This window comes from Triticum urartu, chromosome 3 (genome assembly GCF_003073215.2).
Source record: "Triticum urartu cultivar G1812 chromosome 3, Tu2.1, whole genome shotgun sequence".
NCBI lineage: Eukaryota > Viridiplantae > Streptophyta > Magnoliopsida > Poales > Poaceae > Triticum > Triticum urartu.
In genome coordinates this window covers 89567591-89581019 of record NC_053024.1, presented here as the reverse complement: position 1 = coordinate 89581019, position 13429 = coordinate 89567591, and the positions used below count along the sequence as shown (strand labels likewise).

At 41.4% G+C, this 13429-nt stretch overlaps 1 long non-coding RNA gene across 1 annotated transcript; it reads right to left on the bottom strand.

Moving 5' to 3' along the window:
* Window positions 1–471: 471 nt before the first annotated feature.
* On the bottom strand, window positions 472–4369 carry LOC125543036. The gene is made up of 5 exons (XR_007298237.1): window positions 3652–4369; window positions 3371–3545; window positions 2498–2609; window positions 1351–1408; window positions 472–722 (listed from the first exon to the last, which is right to left on the bottom strand). It is a non-coding gene; the product is annotated as an uncharacterized LOC125543036 (long non-coding RNA).
* Window positions 4370–13429: the final 9060 nt, after the last annotated feature.

Below are 13429 nucleotides of genomic sequence, written 5' to 3'. Positions count from 1 at the left end.
TCAAAAGCTGGCGGTCGTAAACTGAAATTAACGAGAAGGTCGTGGAATTCCATGACCAAAACAAAAGGTCGTTGATTCTATGACCTTCTGTTTTGGTCGCTAGCTCTCTGACCAGGTCACGTAGGATCCGACGTGTCAATTTGACGTGGCAAAATTGCGACCAATTGAAAAGGTCGTTGATAAGATTCAGCCCGGTCCAGTTCGGTGTTTTACATGGGCCGAGCCCAACAATTCAGCCTTTTTATATATATATTTTTCTTATTAATTTTGGTCAGCTATATGGGCCAGGCCCAACTATTCAGCCTTTTTAATTTCTGGGCCATTACTATTAATTTTCTATTTTTAGCCACATTATTTTTGCGATTACTATTAATTTTCTATTTTTAGCCACATTATTTTTGCGCTGGTCCCACTGGTCATATTGGTCCCACTTGTCATGCTGATATCACAATTGGACCCACACATCAGAAATTTCAAAATTTGTCAACCAATTTTCATAAGTGGGTCCCCCTGGTCAGGTTTCCATTTCATAGGTATTGAAATTATATACACAATCAATATTTCAAACAGATTATAGAGCAAATGAAATTCATCCAAAACAACACTAAATATTACAATACATAATATGCTACTCTGACCAATATTACACTTTGCCTGATATTACAATACATAATATGCTACTCTTGCTGATAGGCTTCACGGCTTCACACTTCATACTTCACCTATGCAAAAAAAAGAATAAGAACCTGTAGGCAGCATCAAACATAGCTTATAAGCAGAATTGACAATAAGCTCAATTTAACTGGTCAACAAATCTTCCATCTATATTTCTATCGGCAGCACACTAGATAGGCCACACATTTATTCCTACAGTACAGTGAGGAAAAAACAGATTATGGTGCCTGCCAAGTGAGGTAAAAACATATTATCAGCAACACACTAGATAGGCCACATCTATATTTCTATCAGCAGCACACTAGATAGGCCACACATTTATTACATTTACATGGTGGTGACTGGCTGGCAATCATGGCTGCTAGCTCATGCTGCCAGTGTGCATGCACATCTCCCCGCTGGAACCAACCCAACCCAAACGAAGCAATAGTAGCAAACCACACATGTACCAGTAAACTTCAGTATGAAACAATTCCTCGCCAAAATAAACTACCAAATCATTTCCAAGAATTTTGAAGAAACCACCTCAAGTCGATTCAGCCAAGGATATTATTTTCCACAAGCAAAAAACTATGGTTCAGCTCCCACATGGGCATGGGGTTTTGGGGTTTCAAGACACAAATCACAGAACTGGATGGGCATATAGAAGGTACACTATGAATCTACGGCGTCAACCTGCTGGAGTTACTTGTCCTCAGTGATGAGCAGCTGCTTCCTCCTTGGGCTTGGTCATCTGGACAGCCAAAAAAAACATGCAACTGTAAGAAGATGGATTGATGGTAAAAAGAGTGAAGAATTGTGATTCAGTGAACAGAAAAGCATATGTACATTATAATACTGCAGACAAGAAAATAATAATCCTAATATGAAGATAAGTGTTTTTCTTATTGATGGCTGTAAGATGGGCTGATCGTAAAAAGAGAGAAGAATTTTGATTCAGTGAACAGAAAACAAGACGTTATTATTCAGCTGTGATACTCGATATTTGACAAGTATCGATATTTGACAAGTATGGTTTCATGTATACTCCTACAAGTTAGGCAGAGCAATGTACAAGATAAATCGTTTTATATAAAGCATGTCCAATCAATATCCAAAATGCTATCGAGCAGAGCATAGAAACAGAGTCCCAAAAATCTAATTATCTGTTGCGGCGACAGCCACGCAGCAAGCCAGCACCGGCAGGCTGGGGCGAGGGTTGGGGAGGAGGCAAGTGTTCTCAGGTTATTAACATCTCTCCAAAAAGAAAAAGAAAACAACTTAAAATATTGAGTGTGGCAGCAACATCTACTTGTTACTGGAGTCCCAGTTCAAGATGGCCAAAGGCCACTTGGCACCATGGAACCTGCACAATTTCCATGATATATATGAATGAGTTAGGAAGTAAAGTAGATTTGAACTACCCAGCCTCATACATATATATAAAGTGTGTTGCACTGCTGCTACAGAAAGTTTCATAGGCTTCCAAGTGAAGGGATACACGTTGTTCAACTGCCGTGTTTATTTTTTGTTGTTGGGGAAAGCAATAGCTTAATCAGTTCACTTCTCTAATAGTATGAACAGCCTATCACTCAAACAGTCCTTGAGTGCTAATATATTATTGTATTGGTAACAGAAACATGTCACCACGAAGAGCTTTAACAGTTAACACCATTTTTTATTAGAGAAGTTCAGAGAGAGATTTGAGAAATCTATATTAGAGAAAACTTGAAGACAACATACAGAATTATGAGCTTAACAGTTACTGTTATGACCATATCGCGCAAGATACAACATATAAATTAATTAGCATTAGTATGATGTATATGGACAGAACTTCTACCTTGCCGTCCGCAAGAAACATGACGGGAGGTCGAGGAGATTTCGAGCGGCTCCGTGTCAGCTTCCATCACCATGACGAACTCAGATGTCCCGCTGTTAAGAGAACTTGGTCGCTGTGGAAAGCAAGAAACAAAGATTAAAATCACAGGAGGTGAAATTATCAGGAAGGACCAATGGGCACTGCTAGGGATTGGTCACCTTCATGGGGAACTGAACATCCAACTAGTTTTAGTCAAAGTCTTAAGCATATACATACATACAAATTGAACCAAAAATCATATGCATGTCTGTACAATTAATTGCAAGGCTATCCAACCTGCAGTTGGAGAGAGTACAAACTAGTTTACTGGTAGTACAGCACAGCAGCCTACACAACATTCAGGTTCTCGCACGAATGCTAGTAGACAGACAAGAGTTGACCACAAACAAAGAATGAATCCATCGTATTATGCCAGTAGTAGGTACAGCTTGGCTTCAGTCATAGAAAGGGAACATGAGTTTGCTTGCTTGAACCAAAAGGTTCACCATAGGAATTGGGCATCCAACGTGTTTTAGCCAAAGTCGTAAGCATGAACAAACAAACATACATACAAAATGAACCAAAACCCATATGTACGTGCAATTAACTACAGTTGCTATCCAACTTGCTATTGGACAGAGTAGAGCCTGATTTACTAGCAGCCTGATTTACTAGCAGCCTGACACAAAATTTTAATTCTGGGCTTGGTGCATGAATCCTAGTAGAGAGACAAGAAAGAGTTGACCACAACAAAGAATTCATTCATGGGATTATTCCAGTAGCAAGTACTGCTTGGCTGCAGTTTTAGGAAGGGGACTTGAGTTTGGTCAAACAAAAAGAAAAAGTGACGCATACTTGTTCATAGATAGAAACTGAACATCCAACGGGCACGGCGGCGCCGAGGCGGGTGGACGGGCGGCAGCTTGGGTGATCTCATCTGCTAGACCATGTCGCTGATGAGCTGCACGTGGCTGCTCCGGTGCCTCTCCACGAACATCCTCGACGCGCCCGCCACCGTCTTCTTCCACGTCTGAGCGCGCACGCACGCGTAACCAACCAACACATCATTAGCCGAGGCGATCGAAATTGAGGTACAGAAATGGAGTGACAGAGAGACGGCCAGCGTATTAGCTTACCCGCTCCAGCGCGGCGAGGAAGTGCGCGACGCCGGCCTCGTCGAGCCGCGTGCCCCGCTTCGCATATGGAACATGGTCCTCCTTGGCGTCAGGGACTGCTTGTCCTCCTCTCCTTTCCTCGTCCGGGCGACGCGGCTGGGACATGGCCTATGGCAGCGTAGGCCTCGTCGGCGCTGATGACGTTGAAGAGCACCATGAGCATGGCCCCTAGCAGCGACCCCGCGTGCGGCCGCCTAGCACCAACGAGCTCGCACCCGCCCCCACTCCGCTTCGATCTGGTAGATCAGAATTCGAGGAATCTGATCCGGGCCGCGGGGTTTGGGAGTAGAAGGGGGAGGGTGCAAGGTGGGATGCGGGAGCTTCGAGAGGGATCGAGAGGGGCGAGAGAGATCCGTGGGAGGTAGAGGGGAGGACGAGCTCGACCTCTTCTACGGTGAGGGTCGTCGACGGTGGGGGTGGGCTTGGGGGCGGCTGTGGATCGAGATCTAAGGGAGGGAGAGGGTGGCGGCTGTGGGTGTTGGGGAGGGAAGCGGAGGGGAGAGAGCAGGAGGGCGTGGGGGAGGCCATGGACGACGGCGAGCTCCGCTAGACGGAGGTGGCGGCGGGAGGTCGGGCGATGGAGATGGCGGCGGGAGGGAGGAGGGGAGCGCTAGGGTTCGCGCAAGAGGGAGAGAGGTGAGCACGAGGGGTCGGGTGGGGTTCGGGCACGAGTGAAAGGGGAGGTCAGGTGATGGAGATGGCGTGCGGTGGCCTGTATGAATGGATCAATGGACGGATCTTTGCCATGTCATCAATCCATGCCACACTGATTCCACCAATCACAATTGAGCTTATGTAATTTTGTCTTTTCCTTTTACTTCTCTTGTATTTTTTACCCTCCTATTTAGGGTGAACATTCAACATATTGTCCTTTCATAGCTTGAAAATGTAACAATATTGTGCACATGTGTCTATCTTGGGACAACAAACAATGTTGATTTGAGGGGTTTTCACTTTCTTTGCACAAAATATCATTTTTTTCAATTTTTTGAGTGCCAATAATCGGGTTTTGTGAAGGACCTATCATATATTTGTTGCAAAATTGGACCAAATCAATTTTCTAAAATACTAGGCCATATTTAATGCACAATTGACAAAATGGTTGGGTGTCAAAAGTTTTGATCCACCTCTGGTGAAAAAGACAAATTTCCGCCGATTCAGCAGGAAGCGGGTCAAATTTGAACTACGGCTGCCTCGTAGTTTGCTCTTTATTTTTTTCCAAAAATCATTTCTAGGTACAAAAGTATCTATTTAATTAGAGAAACACCAAAAAAATTCCAAGATTCAACCACTAGCTAGGAACGGTCATTCCCGTCGTTTTGACCGCATTATGAAACGGGCATAAAAAATTCAAAAAAACAAAAAATTGGAAAACCTTCGCATTGTGTCATTATATGTGACCAAGTTATCAGGAAAAATAATAAACTTGTAATACGGCAATTGTTTTAAAAAAGTGTTCTGAGAAATGAACTATCATGTGTGAAGATTCATGGCTTTCAACCTAAATGATCAATCTTATGGCCACATTCATGGCATAGTTTGTTCAAATGATCTCATATTGTGCATAAGGGTGCATATTGGAATGGCAAACAATGTTGCCTAAGGAAGTTTTCATTTTCTTTGGACAAAAAAACTATTTTCCATTTTTCGAGTGCCCAAAAGGAGGTTTTTTTTGTGAAGGACCTATAATATATTTGTTGTAAAATTGTACCAAATCAATTTTCTAAAATACTAGGACATATTTAATGCACAATTGACCAAATGGTTGGGTGTAAATTTTTTGATCCACCTCTCGTGAAAAAGACAAATTTTCGCCGATTCAGAAGGAAGCGGGTCAAATTTAAACTGCAGCTGCCTCATAGTTTGCTCTTTATTATTTCAAAAAATCATTTCTAGATACATAAGTATCTATTTAGTCAGAGAAACATCAAAAGTTTTCCAAGATTCAACCACTAGCTAGGAACGGTCAAACCCGTAGTTTTGACCGCATTTTGAAACGGGTATAAAAAATTCAAAAAAAGTCAAAAATTTGGGAAACCTTCACATTGTGTCATTATATGTGACCAAGTTTCCAGAAAAAATAATAAACTGTTAATACGGCAATTATTTTAAAAAAGTGTTCTCAGAAATGAGCTATCATGCGTGAAGATTCATGGCTTTCAAGCCAAATGATCAATCTTATGGTCACATTCATGACATAGTTTGTTCAAATGATCTCATATTATGCACAAGGATGCATATTGGAATGGCAAACAATGTTGCCTAAGGGACTTTTTATTTTTTTTTACATGGAAAATTCATTTTCCATTTTCCGAGTGCCCGAATTGAGTTCTTTTTGTGAAGGACCTACCATATATTTGTTGCAAAATTGGACCAAAACAATTTTCTAAAATACTAGGTCATATTTTATTCATAATTGAACAAATGGTTGGGTGTCAAAAGCCTTGATCCACCTCTGGTGAAAAAGACAAATTCCCGCCGATTCAGTAGGAAGCGGGTCAAATTTGAACTGGAGCTGCATCATAGTTTGCTCTTTATTTTTTTTTAAAAATCATTTCTAGATACATAAGTATCTATTTAATCAGAGAAACATTAAAAGTTTTCTAAGATTCAACCACTAGCTAGGAACGGTCAAACCCGTTGTTTCGACCGCATTTTGAAACGGGCATAAAAAATTCAAAAAAAAAACAAAAATTTGGGAAACCTTCGCATTGTGTCATTATATGTGACCAAGTTTCCAGGAAAAATAATAAACTTGTAATACGGCAATTATTTTAAAAAAATGTTCTCAGAAATGAGCTATCATGCGTGAAGATTCATGGCTTTCAAGCCAGATGATCAATCTTATGGCCACATTCATGGCATAGTTTGTTCCAATGATCTCATATATTATGCACAAGGGTGCATATTGGAATGGCAAACAATGTTGCCTAAGGGACTTTTTATTTTCTTTGCATGGAAAATTCATTTTCCATTTTCCGAGTGCCCGAATTGAGTTCTTTTTGTGAAGGACCTACCATATATTTGTTGCAAAATTAGACCAAATCAATTTTCTAAAATACTAGGCCATATTTGATTCATAATTGACCAAATGGTTGGGTGTCAAAAGCCTTGATCCACCTCTGGTGAAAAAGACAAATTCCCGCCGATTCAGTAGGAAGCAGGTCAAATTTGAACTGGAGCTGCCTCATAGTTTGCTCTTTATTTTTTCAAAAAATCATTTCTAGATACATAAGTATCTATTTAATCAGAGAAACATCAAAAGTTTTCCAAGATTCAACCACTAGCTAGGAACGGTCAAACCCGTTGTTTTGACCGCATTTTGAAACGGGCATAAAAAATTTCAAAAAAAAAACAAAAATTTGGGAAACCTTCGCATTGTGTCATTATATGTGACCAAGTTTCCAGGAAAAATAATAAACTTGTAATACGGCAATTATTTTAAAAAAGTGTTCTCAGAAATGAGCTATTATGCGTGAAGATTCATGGCTTTCAAGCCAAATGATCAATCTTATGGCCACATTCATGGCATAGTTTGTTTAAATGATCTCATATTATGCACAAGGGTGCATATTGGAATGGCAAACAATGTTTCCTAAGGAAGTTTTTATTTTCTTTGCACGGAAAATTCATTTTCCATTTTCCGAGTGCCCGAAATGAGTTTTTTTTGTGAAGGGCCTACCATATATTTGTTGCAAAATTGGACCAAATCATTTTTCTAAAATACTAAGCCATATTGAATGCACAATTGAAAAAATGGTTGGTTGTCGAAAGTTTTTATCCACCTCTCGTGAAAAATACAAATTTTCGCCCATTCAGTAGGAAACGTGTCAAATTTGAACTGCAGCTGCCTTATAGTTTGCTCTTTATTTTTTCCAAAAATCGTTTCTAGTTACATAAGTATCTATTTAATCATAAATACATGGTTTGGTGGTGATACGTCGTGGTTTGGACGGTGGCCCAGGGCCCCAACTCCAAAGCGCGTAGACTCGCATGCCCGCCGCGTGGTCACCGCCTGACCGTGGCATTGCCATCCGTTCTGGGTAGCCTAGACATGTCTAGTAGGTTGGGCACTCCTCTGGTAGATGCTAGGAAGAAAATAACAACAGAAGAATCTCACAAGGAGACCGAACTATGCTCAAACATGAATTAGTAGCCAAGTGTTTGATAAGCGGTACGGGAAATTCACAAGGCTAATGGGCCTGAGTTTTGGCTGAGGATGATCATCTACTAGGGAGACTGTCTTGGCAATTTTTCAGCTCAAATGGGGGAGTTTGGATGGCACTTGCTTTGCAAAGTACCACATCGGGCAGAAATATGGATGTTGAATCTGGGCTCAAATGGATATGTGGATTGAGCTGAAATTTTGTGGAGTATGGTAATTTGGGAATATTAAAGCACTATAAAATTTTATACCATTTGGATAATCCTAGCTTGTACTTCCTTCACAAAGCTTCTCTCTAGATAGAAACTTTATAAATTTGCTGAGGAAGATTTAATAGGAAAATGGAGCTGAATATTGGAATGTGGCAATGATTTTTATATGTAAGATGGCACAAAAAGTTTGAGGACAATAGGAGGTGTCTAGATAGCACTTCCTTTGCAATGTGTCAATTTGGACAGAAAATAGAAATTGAAGCTGGGCTTACATAGATAATTGGATTATGCTGAAATTCGGTGTACGAGGTTTCTATAGTCAGGGTAATGTCCTGGAAATTTTTCAGCAATTATGAAGGAATATAAAATGTAGTTGCTTCACAAACTAAAAATATTACCAGGAACAAAGATTCGATGGTGAGCTCACATGTATTGTTAGATAGAGCTAAACTTTTGTGTAGAGTTATGACTTTGGCATATAGAATATGTGGCAAAAATTAAACTCATAACGATGTTCCTATCTTGTACTTCCTTCACAATGCTTCTAGGTGGACAAAAACTTTGGAAATTTGCTGAGGAAGATTTGCTGGGCAAATGGACCTGAATTTTATCATGCGGCAATGATTTCGATAGGAAAGAGTGCCCAACAATTTTGAGGGCAATCAAGAATATATAAATATCACTTCCTTCACAAAGTGTTTTTCTGAATAGAATAGGAAAATGAATATTATTGAATTATTTTTGAACCAGGCAAGGAAGGTTTTGTACATATTTGACAAATATATGACCCAAAGAATTTATGAGATTTTTTTGGGAATTTTTGGAATGACATAAATATAGGTTGCTTCACAACCTAGGGCAAAAACTCACACATAGGCAAAACTGATGAGGTGGCGCCTAGTCATAGCAACCCACCACAATTTACAAGGTTATGACCATCTATATTGGTCATGATCAGCTAGAAATAAGGCAGCGGACCAGTGCTATATGCTTTATGACCATTTCGTGTAAGGAAATTACGACCTTTCTGACCAAAATGGTCGTTATAGTTTAGGGTTTGGAGCCCCCCGAACAGCTTTTGACCAATTGGTCTCAAATGGTCATAGATCTATGACCAATTCTTCCAGGGTCACTGACAGAAGGTCACTAGTTGACATATTTCTTCTAGTGATGACAAAAGGAACAACGTATGTTGTTATGCGGTTTGACCGATAAAGATCTTGGAGAATATGTAGGAACCAATATGAGCATCCAGGTTCCGCTATTGGTTATTGACAGGAGATGAGTCTCGGTCATGTCTACATAGTTCTCGAACCCGTAGGGTCCACACGCTTAACGTTCGATGACGATATGTATTATGAGTTATGTGATTTGATGTTCCGAAAGTTGTTCGGAATCTCGGATGTGATCACGGACATGATGAGGAGTCTTGAAATGATCGAGACATAAAGATTCATATATTGGAAGGCTACATTCGGACACCGGAATGGTTCGGGTCATTTCGGATAAGTTTCAGAGTACCGGGGGTTACCGGACCCCCCCCCTCGCGGGAAGTTATTGGGCCTCACCAGCCTAATGGTGGAAGAGAGGAGGCAGGCCAAGGAGTGGTGCGCGCCCCCTAGCCCAAACTGAATTGGACTAGGGCTAGGGGGGCCGCCCCCCTTTCCTTCTCTTCTTCCTCTCCTTCCTTCTTCTCCTACTTGGACTAGGAAAGGGGGAAACCTACTACTACTAGGAGTAGGAATCCCCCCTTGGGAGCGCCCCTTGAGGCCGGCCCTCCTCCTCCTCCCCTCCTTTATATACGGGGGAGGGGGAACCCCATAGACATAAAGGTTGATCTTTAGCCGTGTGCGGTGCCCCCTCCATAGTTTTACACCTCGGTCATATTGTCGCAGTGCTTAGGCGAAGCCCTATGTCGGTAACTTCATCATCACCGTCAACACGCCGTCGTGCTGACGGAACTCACCCTCAGCCTCAGCTGGATCTAGAATACGAGGGACGTCACCGAGCTGAGCGTGTGCAGATCGTGGATGTGTCGTTCGTTCGGTACTTGATCGGTTGGATCGTGAAGACGTTCGACTACATCAACCGTGTTACTTAACGCTTCCGCTTTCGGTCTACGAGGGTACGTGGAGACACTCTCCCCTCTCTTTGCTATGCATCTCCGAGATAGATCTAGCGTGATCGTATGAATTTTTTTGAAATACCGCGTTCCCCAACATAACCAACAGCGGAACCTGGATGCTCATATTGGTTCCCACATATTCTACAAAGATCTTTATCGGTCGTACCGAGATGACAACATACGTTATTCCCTTTGTCATCGGTATGTTACTTGTCCGAGATTCGATCGTCGTATCTTCATACCTAATTCAATCTTGTTACTGGCAAGTCTCTTTACTTGTTCCATAATACATCATCTCGTGACTAACACATTAGTCACATTGTTTGCAATGCTTATCATGATGTGTATTACCGAGAGGGCCCAGAGATACGTCTCTGATATTGTAACATCCCAAAATTCTAAATTTTGGAATGTTATATTGAATAAATAATTTTGGTTGTTTGTTTGATTGTGGTGTGATTGCTTGTGTGAAATTGAGTGAAATTTGAAACTTTTGAAAGTTAAATCACACGGAATGAAATGACTTTCCCAAACTTTCACCTTGCATTTCTGATCCTCATGAATTCAAACTCATTTCATCACAAAACCCAGGAGTGAAGATGGTATGACTTCTTCCATTTAAATAATTCAAAAAGTGTTTTGAAAATATTTAAATTCCATTTGGAATTATTTCAAATTCAGAAACTTTATGCAACTCAATGATTTTCAAGAGAGAAGATAAAGTGACTTCTTCAAAACATATGAAATATGAGTTGGAAGTTTAAAAGAAATCAAATTTAAAGTCCCTTTGAAGGTATTCTGAAAATCATGTTTCAGTTTGGAGTTATTTGGTTTTATTCAAATTATTTTTCTCAAAAATAAAATATATGGAAATTAGGGTACAATGATTGCCTACAATAGAAAAATGGACAGAAATAAATTTGAAATTATTTTGGTATTTTTAAAATGATTTTTATGAGGTTTTATTGCACCAGTAGCCCTGTTTGCTTTATTAAATTTTTCTGGATTTTATTTGATGCTAGAAAAATGTTCATGTTATAGAAATTATTTTCTGAAATTTTTGATATATTATATGCTTATAGTATATTTTTATTTTATATCGTTTTATTTTTGTCTGTAAAATTATTTAAAAAATCTATTCCGCCGACTGGGCCGGCCTAGCTCCAGCCAGGCCCAGCCCAGCCGTTTCCGCCCTGGGCACGCAGCCGCTCGCCGCCATACGTCACCCGGACTCCCCTCGCCGCCGTGCCTCCTCCCCCACGCCACCTTGCCTCCTCGCCTTTAAATAGCCGCCCCTGCCCTCTCCTCCTCGCATCGCTCGCGCCGCCGCCGCTGCTGCATCTCGCCATCCTGCGCCGCACTTCGCCACCGACGTCGCATAGCCGTGCCGCTGTAGCCGCGCTGCCGCCGCGGCCCTCCGTCCGCGCAGCCGCCACCGCCGCGTAATACCGCCCCGAGCCTCGCCGCACCACCCTGCCTCGCCGCTGCTGCCACTAGAACTCGCTGCCGCCAGAAACCGCCGCCGGCGTCAAACCGTCCCGAACCGGTAATAAACCGAACCAGGTTCGATCCGGTTTATTTCCGGTTTTCTCATTTTAAACCAGTTTTTCTTATTTAATCTAGTTAGTTAGCGAATGCTCGCTATTTATCTCTTCACAGCGAACAAATCCGTTCGTTAGGTTTTCGTAGCGGACGTTCGTCCGGTAGATTTTTCTTTTAGTTTAATTTTCAGCCAGGGATCTATCGGTGAAAACTTTTCTTATAGATTAGCCCCTGGTTTTCAATCGATTACTACTTTTTACTCGTTTAACCAAATCCAGCGGAACCAACGCCAAAATCTTCGTTATGATCTCCTCTATCTAGATAACCAACTTAAACATATTTTGAAAGTTTAAAACTTGGTTTCAAACAAATTTGAATTTGAATTTCTTTTGTTCACAACTTGAGTTTCATAACTCTAATTTAATTGATTCTTTTTGCAAATCGAAGCTCTTGACCTAAACTTTTTGATAATAAAAATCCACCTAATTTTGGTAATGTTAGAAATTTTTTATGTTGCAAGAGTTAATTGCTTGTTTTCGAAGTTTTTCGAGTTCTTTTCTTCGATTCTTTTGCATGAGTGCTTATGTATGCAATTGCTTGCTCACGGTAGATTGACCGGAGTGTGACGAGTAGAACTATCAGGAGTTATGAGTGTGAATCATCTTCATCAACAGTACATGGCAAGTTCACACTTTTATCATATCCATTTATTACCCAGTTTTATGCATTAGTCTCAACCCTCAAACATTGCATGAGTAGGATTGTGAACATTTGGTTATCGGAAGTAGTTGTTGAGGTAGGAACCTATTACCCTTTTATCAACCCCGGGAATATACATTATGCTCATACTACTTTGCTATGCTCGTAGACGTGGATTGGTATGTGAGATTCATGGAAGTTGCGAGAGTGATATTAACTAAGGGAAACTTAAGGTGGCTACTTTAATACACATCTGGGTGGAATGGTTGGGGCACCCTGGGGATATACCAGTGTGTTGACACCAGATTTTGGCATGGTCACAAATCAGGGTTCGTATGCAAAAGTTAGAGGCAACACTTCGCAGGCCGGCCCTGAGTGAGAAAGTATTCGGTCTTTGCCGGCTGAATGAAACCTTACCGGGGTAAAACCTTGCCGATGTGAGGGCTTACCGGCATGGAAAGCTTGCCGGCGGAGAAGCTTGCCAGCGTGGAAAGCTTGTCGGAAAGTAATTCTCCCGATTGGTTGAAGAGACAGAAAATTTGGGAAGTGGTCTCCAAGTTGGGAAGGTCCTTTTAGAATTGCAAGAACAGTTCCCGGAAACTCTTATTTGGTGGAATCCGTACAAGGGGCACTATTACCTCGAGCTCTCAATGGCAAGTACTTGAAGAAATACCACCCAAGTGTGTGGCAAGAAGCCTGAGTGGGCAATGGTCGATATATGATTATCGCCCTTAGCACAAACATGGCCGATACCTGATTATCGTCCTGAGGAAAATAAATGGCCGATGGAGTGTTGACATCATCCTTAGAACAAACACAATACAAGTTATTTTTCGGCACACAAGCTTTGCCGAAAAACAGGGGGGCATGTGTTGACACCAGATTTTGGCATGGTCACGAATCAGGGTTCGTATGCAAAAGTTAGAGGCAACACTTCGCGGGCCGGCCCTGAGTGAGAAAGTATTCAGCCTTTGCCGGCTGAATGAAACCTTGCCG